At 44.6% G+C, this 8,484-nt stretch overlaps 1 protein-coding gene across 12 annotated transcripts in view; it reads right to left on the bottom strand.

Moving 5' to 3' along the window:
* The window catches only part of Stx8 (syntaxin 8), a 239,341-nt gene that overhangs the window by 147,269 nt on the left and 83,588 nt on the right, over positions 1-8,484 (bottom strand). Inside the window, exon 7 of one of the 12 annotated variants that reach the window (XM_017597495.3) lies at positions 2,740-8,484. This exon is cut by the window's right edge and continues 22,750 nt beyond it. The exons of the other annotated variants lie outside the window; for them this stretch is intronic. The gene's annotated coding sequence lies outside the window, so the exon portion shown is untranslated. Of the gene's footprint in view, positions 1-2,739 lie in introns of those variants that run through there. 12 annotated transcript variants of the gene reach the window in all.

The following is an 8,484-nucleotide window of genomic DNA, read 5'->3' as shown; positions in this document are numbered from 1 at the left end:
TCTAAGTGTGTGTGTAGCTATGTGCATGCGAGACTGTGCATGTGAAGGTCAGAGGGCAACTTGCCGGGGTCGGTTCTCTCCTTCTTCCTGAAGACCAAGCTCAGGTCATCAGCCTTGGCAGCAATTGCCTTTATCTGCTGAGTCATGTGGCCCATCCAATGGCTATGGTTTTGAAAATGTCAACACACAGATAAAAGGAATTGTTGATGGAAAGATCACTGACATGCTTAGGACAGATCCCATCTGAGCTGCTCAGGTTTTCCCAGTCAGGACAACAGTCAGGTGACCAGCATGATAGGGTAGGGACAACAGTCAGGTGACCACATGATAGGGTAGGGACAACAGTCAGGTGACCGCATGATAGGGTAGGGACTGAAGAACTGACTCAAGAGTCTGCAGGAGCTGAAAGATACTTGGCTGCATCACCAAGCCAGGCTCTGGATGGAGCTCTGGATGGAGAGACCCAGGCCAGTTCATTACAGAAAAAGCAGCATTGTTTGAGTGCTGCCTCCCACATCTGGTCTTCCCCTAAGTCTGGGGAACGAAGTAAAGTTTGGGCAAGACACTGAGTCACGTTTTTCAAGTGCTGACTCCTGGTTTGGATACAGAGCTGAGGCCAGAATGCTCATGTCCTTTTCCAGCCAATCTGATTTTAGAACAGGCAAGCAATTACAGAATGCTCTTCCGTGCAATAAATATGAAAATACTTAACTTCCCAGGGGCATTAAGAAGCATAAATCATGTCTTCAAAGGCCTGTGAAGAGCTGAAATAGAGTTCAAGGTAGAAAAATACAGTATCACCAGCGTGTAGGATTCACTGGGTTGTAAGCAGATAGCAGACTTAATGAGTTTTATGATTTTGAAATTTGTCAATGATTAAATATCAGGCCGCTTAAGTCCTGATGACTTACTCATCTGTCTAAATGTATTTGGCCTCCAACATCCATCAGCTTGCTCAAAATGACCAGTTCCTTTCCTCCTTCTATTTCTCCCCCAAAGAATGTCTTAAAGGAGCCAGCCATTAACAAGAGGATTCACTCCTCACGACTTAAAACACTTGCAGCAGGCAAATCCAATCTCCAGTGTACTCTCCCTGAGGCTGAGAAAACACGCTGTGGGAGGGGATGTGGGAGAAAGGAAGCAAAGAGGACAAAGGAGTTAGGTCTGCTAGCTGGTCTGTGAGTGAACAGCGGAAGGCCTGTGAGTCCATCAACTCTAGCGTTTAAACACATACTAGCAATAATAAACACTAAAAATGAAATTCACAGCTGAGGGGCTGGGGATACGGATGGCTTAGCAGTCGCAGGCCGCTGCAGAGGACTAGAATTCAGTCCCCAGCACCCACCGTGGGCAGCTTAGGACCACCTATTAACTCCAGCTCCAGGGGATCTGACACCATCTCTAATCTCTGCAGGCACTCACATACACATGGACACAGACAGGGACATAGACAGACAGACAGACAGACAGACAGACAGACAGACACACACACACACACACACACACACACACACACACACACACACACACCGGTAAATGAAAATAAAACGTCAAAAACAAAAACAAACAAACAAACAAACCTCCTAGCAGAGCGTTTGCCCTTTAAGAGTTTACTTACAGCCAGCTCCCGCAGCTCCTCGCCCTTGTTTACAGAGGTAAGCCTCCCGAGGTGCCCTGCTGCCTGAGAGACTAGCTGACCTAATGGTGCACCTGCCAGACCAAGTCTCCTGTCTGCTTTCCCACCTCACTTAGGGTTATCAATCAGACTAAGCTGAGCGGATATGGCGGTGCACACTTGTAGTTTAGCACTTGGGTACCCGAGGCAAGATTTCAAATTGGAGTCGGTCTATATAAAACACTGTCAAAGTCGCCTGGGAGGGAGGCAAGAAGAAAAGATACAAACAGGTAGGAGAGGGCCATCAGTCATCTCCCCAATGTAAGCCTCCTCTCCAATACTTTCCAGTTTCGCTTTTCCTGGTGGCCACCTCGGTGATTCCCCAACTATCTTAAATCATCACGAGGTTCTTCCCAACATGAAACTCAAAGCTCTGGCTCTTTATTTTACCCTTGGGAACGAAGGAAAATAAGCCCATTTCTGCTTCAGAAATCTGATAGCCTCTTACAGCATACTGGGGGCGGGGATGGGTGTGTGCATGTATGTGTTAGGGTTGAAAGTACTGGGCATGTAGACTCTCTTGGCCCAGTCTCTGGTCTTCTGACACAGACTCTGTGCTTTAGCAGGTCATATGTTTCTGTCACAGCCATCAGTGTTCTGTTCTAACATGAAAGGAATCGTGGACAATAGGTAACTAAGTAAGTGTGACTGTGGTTTTGGAAATATGTAACTTTATGGACATTGGCTTTGAATTTCCTATCATTTTCATGTCACAAAACAGTATTTTTTTTTAGCTTTTCTAATCATTACATTTTTCTTCTTAGCTCATAGGCCATACAAAAACCAGCAATGAGCTGCAGTTTACCGGCCCAGCCCTATTCTCAAGTGAGTCACAGAACTTTAGGGAGCCCTACTTGGATCTGGTCCCCAGTCCCAGAGGACACAGTCCATGGATCTAGAGTGCACAACTGCATCAGATATGACAGATGGGGCTGGCGGAGAAGTTCAGTGTATGCTTAGCATATGTAATGCCCCAGGTCCAATTGTACACAAGCAGGCAGGCACACACGCACAAAAATGACTTTTAGTTGCATTAAGTAGCATAAAACCATTGTTTCTCAGGATTCTTTTTTAATAAGTATTTGTGTGTGTGTGTGTGTGTGTGTGTGTGTGTGTGTGTGTGTGTGTGTGTTTCAGATGTGTGTATTTTTTCAAGTATGTATGCCTGAGGATGGTGTTAGATCCTGAAACTGGATGTACCAGTGTTTGTGGAATGCCTGGCTTGCTACATGGGTAGCTGGCTCTGAACTATGGCCCTTAGGATTGAGGAGAAAATTCTCTCAACTGCTAAAACAGCATTTCTTTTAGTTTAGACCAATGCCTAACACAACACTGAACAAAAAGAAAACTGTGGTGTTGGGATTCAAACTCAGGGCTAGGCAAGAATTGTACCACTGAGTGCCAGGTCATAGCATTCATGTTCACAAATCAGAATACAATAAGGTACCAGGTGATGATGGTACACACCCATTATTCTAGCACCTAGGAGGCCGAGACATAAGGATTTCACATTGGAGGCCAGCATAGGTCAAACAGACCTTGTCTCAAAAACAAAACAACAATAAGCAATACAACACAGTTGAATGGCATACTTATGAGCAGTTAGGGAGTTGGTGTCATTTTACTGAATGGCCTCCCACCTTCAACCAGACCATCCTACCTTCTCCACAGAACAGCCCTTGATGGCTAATATCAAGAGCATGCTTTTCTCCGTGTCAATTCCTGGGTGTTGGTCAGGAGAGCACCAGCAGTGCGCTTTCCTGATGGGGAAGGGACATGTAGTGGGGAACGCTTAGCATTTTCTTTCTTTTTAGTTCCACAGAGTCCATGAAAACTACAGAGAAGAGATAGAAGGCAAGGACTGCTCTATACCTGAGTCCCTGCCCATGTGAGATTCCAACCTTGGGTGGATTGGGTGGGGAAAGCTGCTGGAATAAACTCGCTCATTTCTAGAACCCTGGACAACCTCACTGGGCTTCTTGAAAGAACAGGAAAAGAGCAGAGAAGAGTAGAAGGCTGCTCCACAACTCACTGGCTGACAGCTGGGTAACCTGGGTAACCTGTCAGAACCTACCAGGGAAACCCTGGGCCAGAGGCCACTTAAGAAATGTCCTACTCTCCAACTTGGGGGCTTATGCAGGCTCCAGGGCTGGGAACTGTTTTTTTCCCTCATTGTTTCCTCTCATCATGGGTGTCCCCATCCCTCTCCAAGGCCCTGCTTTAAGCCTTCAGAGCTACCACTCCACTAAATTCGCCCCCTACATTTACTGCAGATATCTTCAGTGGGGGACTGATGCCTATGGTGCTTCACATCGGTATCCAGTTTACTCTTTCAGTCGACTCCCTCCTCTACCACAGCAGCCATCATTCTGTGATCCCCAGTAAGTTCACAGAAACTGCAACAACAGTCTAGATCAACCTTCCCAAAGTGACCATTCCCAAAGTGACTCTCCATTCACTTTGCTAGGGCTGGCCTCCTCTCAGTCACCAGCACCCAGGAGTTTATCTCACTCCTGTCTCAACCCTACCACCTGCTTCCCTTACCTCAAAGCAAAACTCCACATTTCCTCCTTGAACCAAACGAGAGACATAAAGCTAGGCTTGAAAAAAATGTAATTCTGAGTATGAAAGACTAAAAAGAATGCAACAGGGAAGATTAAGGGACCCTTATGCATTTGATCAAATATCATTGACCCTTGTTAACCACTCCAATTTACCTCATGCTCTCTGCTGGCTATGCAGCATCACTGAGCCATAAATGAAGGCCCTCCTCAGAGCTCTGGCCTAGCCCTCGACTCCTCTTCCTCTACACTCACTCCCATGGCTTGACTTATACCTATTTCCAGGCACAGTTCTTGCTTGAACTTCGGCCTGCAAAGGAGTTTATTATCTCTGAAATAACTAAGATGACCTCAGGCATCCTTGAACTCAATGTTCTTCAATTTATCTCCATGTGTTCCTTTTTCCCTGGTCCCCTGGATCATGAATGGCCTTGTCATCTATTGCACCAATCAGAATTCAACTAACCATTTTGTCCTGCTAACTGCATCAACTATCAGATCTGACAACTCTCTTATTATCTTGTTTCAAATACTCCGGTTTAGGCCAGTACCATCTTGGAACTGAACTACTTCAAGTCTTCTCTGGATTGGTTTCCCTACATTTTCCCCTCAACCCTACAAAAATCCATTACTCTAAAGTCATGTTTTCTGTATTGCAAAAACAAAAATATTTTCTTTGAGAAAGGTTTCAATATATATCAGAGGCTAAGTTGGAGTGATCTGTGTAGCTCAGACTAGTATAGAATGAGCAATCCTCCTGCTTCAACCTTGCAAGTGCCAGGATTCTATTTGAGCCAGCCAACACATCTGGCTTCACTTATATCAATTTCCAACATGTTTATCTTTATGCAAACTTAAGTTGTCATCTTGGAACCAAAAGGGTGAATGGTGGTGGTGACAGGTGTCAATGGTGGACTTCAGCAACTCAGATTCCTAAGGATGTAAGATACATCTCAAGACTTAAGAAGCTTAACGAGGGACGCTAAGAAAGTGTGAGCATCAGTGATTCAACATCGCTGAACATCAATGCTAAAGGGGATCCATTTACACTCAAGAGTCAGTGGGATTTGGAAATCTGGTTAAAGACTCAGATTTTTAATTTCAAAAACAAAGGAGTTGACTGGTAGCCAGCAAGATGGTCTAGCTTACTACCAAAGCTGAGGATCTGAGTTTAATCCCAGGACCTATACCACAGAATAGTATTGCTGACTTCCACAAGCTGTCCTCTGACCTCCACACACTTGCCATGGCACGCATCTGCCCACCTCTCACATGCATACAAATAAACAAAGCAAGCAAGCAAAATTAAATGCAACTTTTCTATAAAAGAGCTTTAAAGAAGAAAGTTTAAACAGAGGCAGAGGTACCCTACATGAATGGATAATGCTGTTCCCAGAAGACACTACAATCTTCATGCAAGGCACGAGATACTTCCCTATTGGAGGTACTGGTTAGGCAGGTCCCAGAGGGCTCCAAAACAACACAGGCTATTTTATTGCTACTTGTGATGGTTAGCCTGAACTGACTCATCCAGATTCATCTGGGAAAGAAATTTCACAGAAGGATTATCTACATTGGCTTGCCCTGTGGGCATGTCTATGGAGGATTCTCTTAATCAAAGTAATTGATGTTGGAAGACCCAACCCACTGTAGGTGGCACCATTCCTTAGGCTAGGTGTTCTCAAATTGTTTAAGGTTGAAGAAACTGAGCTAAGCACAAGCAAACAAATAGGCATCCATAAACTTATTCTCTCTCCGTTCTTAGATATAATGTGACTGCTATCTCAAGTTCCTCCCTTGACTTCCCCACAAGGACGGAATATAACCTAGAATTGTAAAGCAAACCTCTAAGTAGATTTTTTTTGTCATGGTATTTTATCATAGCAACAGAAATGAAACTAGAATGCTATTGGTCCTGAATGCCTACCATAAGTAGATAGTAACCCTGCTTATTCAGGACACGGAGAAATCGTTCTCCCAGGAAACTTCCTCTCTTCTGGCTAGCTTTCACAGTGACAGAAGGTGATAGACAGGCCCCTGAGGAAGAACAGACCCTGAAAACTACAATCTTGACCTGCCAGGCAAGTGTGCCCATTGGTGCAATAGTGGCATGACGATTGTAGGAGTAACCAACCACTTTCAGAGACCTGCTCCATGGGAGGGAATTTGGGCCTAGTACTACAGACCTGGTCAAAAGTCTATAGCTAGGGCTCTAGGGGGAAGCTTACTAGTGCTTTGCGGTTGTTTTGCCAAATTGTCATCTTGTCAAACTGCTTCTAAATATGCATTTACACTCATAGATTTGTGCCTCTCTCAATCTTAGTCAAAGAAGCTTCCCTTTTTTTTTTTTTTTTTTTTTTTTTTTGGAAATGGGCAGTGATCAGTGCAGACACTGATGACTGGTCACATTCTGAGAATAAATGACTGTGACTACTTAGTGCTAAATAGGACACTACATTCTCTCCCCCAAGGCTCAAGAAACACTGCAGAAGAGGGAATGGAAAGAATGTAAGAGGTATAGAATAAGGCAAGTATTGTGAAACGTGGTCTTCTAGACATAACTTCTAGACATGGCTGCTCTGGTCATGAACTCACGTTAGTTGTAGTCACATACATAAGACCTACATGAGAGCAAAGCAATCAAAATTCCAACATGGATGAGGGAGAAGTTCATAAGCCCTCACCTCTAGCTGAGGAACTACAAGCAGCTGATGGCTGCAGAAGGAGGGAAAGTACTTTTTGTTTTTCTTTGTGGGTGTGGCCACTGGTAGGTATTCTACACTCCAACAGATGGCGCATATCCACTTACACAAGAGCAACACTAATTGGCCTCAGTGAGTTTGTTTGTTTGCTTGTTTGTTTTTTAAAACAGGATGTGAACTCACAGAGGGATGTGTTGGAGGTGTCTGGGGGGTTTGAAAGGGAAGACAAAAGGGATACATTGCACATATGCATGAAATCATTCTTCCTCTTACTTGTTTGTTTGTGAGACAGGCCCTATGTAGCCCTGGTTGTCCTGGAACTCATTGCGTAGACCAGGCTGGCCTTGAACTTAAGAGATCTGCCTACCTCTGCCTCCCAAGTGCTGGAATTAAAGGCATATGTCACCATGCCTGGTGTGAAAATTTTGAAGAACAAATTAAAAGCATTATTTTAAAAAAGGGCTAATTAAGGCTAGAAAGAATTACCCAGGTGCCTGAAAAGATCCAAGCAGGCATGGCTGTTAACATCAAAGAAGATAATAGGCCCTTCTGTGGCATGTCCTTCTTGCACACCACCCTCAGAGAGAGGCTTGAGGACTAGAAAAGTTGTATATCATGCTTAGGAGGTCAACATCAGAATTCCTGAGTTGAGACTCTCCATGTTTGGGGCTGACTTGTTAACTTAGTTACTGAAGCAGCTTAGAGCTTTGGTTTCTTTCCTCTGGGCCAGAATGGAACCAAACATTATTTGTCCATCAAAAATTATCTCCTACCTTGTGTAAGTGGAGAACATTAAAAAGGATCACACACAGGTCCCATCCCAAGGAATCTTAAAATCTGGCCACATAGTATAGTCCCCTCCGGGTTTACAAAGTTTGATTTTGGAAGGTTCCATTAAGTTCATCTACGAAATTTCCATGGCTAAGGAGGCCCAGCTGAGTAGTAGTGTACGTCCAAATAACTTCGTTCTTTCAGACTCATCTGTGTCTTCTACTGGTTCCTCCATGGGTCTAGAGAGCCGTACTCTCTAAAGAGAAATGAGGAACATGTCTCCCAAAAAAGACAAAAAAAGTCTATGTTTTATTATACTGTTCTACTAAATGACAACCAAGCAATCTGTTTACCCAGTGGGTTCTCTGGTCAGAGACAAGAGCCAACAGCTGTGGCTACTAACACTCTACCAAACACACACTTTCCTTTTGGAACATCAAAGTTCTCTACTTTGCTATTGTCTACTCCTGTTGCCCTTCCTTCACCCCTACCCTGAAGGTACCCCACATTGTACCAGGGCTTAGGCTTACCATACACAGGAAGCCCTCTCTACACATCTACTTTCTGTTTGCCCTCCTCTGTTACTTCCCACAATCTTCTCTTGCCCCTTCGCTTCTACCAAATCCAAGTCTGGCTACTGAGCATGCTTGCTGAGTGGTCCAAGCCCACCCTGCCACAATGCACCACAAGAAACGCCTTCAGCATTGGCAGCTGGTGAGAGCACCAGTCTGTAGTCCCTGGAGCACCAACTTGGTAGAAACGTGAGTCACTCAGC

Source organism: Rattus norvegicus, chromosome 10 (genome assembly GCF_036323735.1).
Source record: "Rattus norvegicus strain BN/NHsdMcwi chromosome 10, GRCr8, whole genome shotgun sequence".
Classification (NCBI taxonomy): domain Eukaryota; kingdom Metazoa; phylum Chordata; class Mammalia; order Rodentia; family Muridae; genus Rattus; species Rattus norvegicus.
This window is presented reverse-complemented; position numbering and strand designations above follow the sequence as displayed.